The sequence below is a fragment of the Thalassophryne amazonica genome, chromosome 18 (genome assembly GCF_902500255.1).
Source record: "Thalassophryne amazonica chromosome 18, fThaAma1.1, whole genome shotgun sequence".
Lineage (NCBI taxonomy): Eukaryota > Metazoa > Chordata > Actinopteri > Batrachoidiformes > Batrachoididae > Thalassophryne > Thalassophryne amazonica.
This window is the reverse complement of record NC_047120.1, coordinates 55,961,074-55,961,903: the sequence shown is the minus strand read 5'-3', so window position 1 is coordinate 55,961,903 and position 830 is coordinate 55,961,074.

The window sequence follows — 830 nt, the reverse complement described above, 5'->3', positions numbered from 1 at the left end:
AGCCCACTCCACCACCAACACCCGCCTAAAGAGGTCCTCCCCATCCTGATCTACTGACGGTACCGAAATGCACCAATAGCCTGCAAGCTGCCGACATGAAAACGCCACTACGTACAAATCTTAACATTATAGGGGGAAATATACATACTATATACACAGCATTTCATTAAATAGCATGCACATTAAAATGTGACTTTGTTTTTCCTTTCGTTTTTTAAAAAAGGGCTGTATTTCTCCTCACCTGCACTGCCAACACCAACCTCAAACTTGCGCAAGGTGTATAATGTACAGTAGTTTCATTAGAATCCAATCCATGACGTCATATACACTTGGTTTGAGACTTGGTGCCAGTGTGGTCCACAACGAGAACCAAAACATGCCTAATAGTGCAGCAGATAAGAGAATATTTAGAGGGGAATCCTGCAAATGGTGATAAAAAGCATCAAATTCGGCAGAAATACTCCTCAGACAACCCTCTATTGAAAAACCGACTGGCCACTTGACTTTTCAATCGGTGGTCAAGTAGGGGTCAGTTGAAGAATTACACAGAGGTCAAAATTAAAAGATGCTCCAATCATATTGGAAAAATATTCCACATTATTTGCCTGATCATAAAGATTCCAAAAAGGTATAGTTTGGACTATCTGTGACTGAATTCTATGGAGTTAAGGGATAAAACAGCAAGAATGGTGACAAAGGTCAGTTTCATTTTGTGCAGGGATCAAAAGTTAAAGTTGCTCGAATTTTGGTAAAAAGTGATGCAAATTACTAGTTAACACGGTTTTTAAAAGGAATAGTTTGGACCATACTTATCACGTTACGAGGTAACA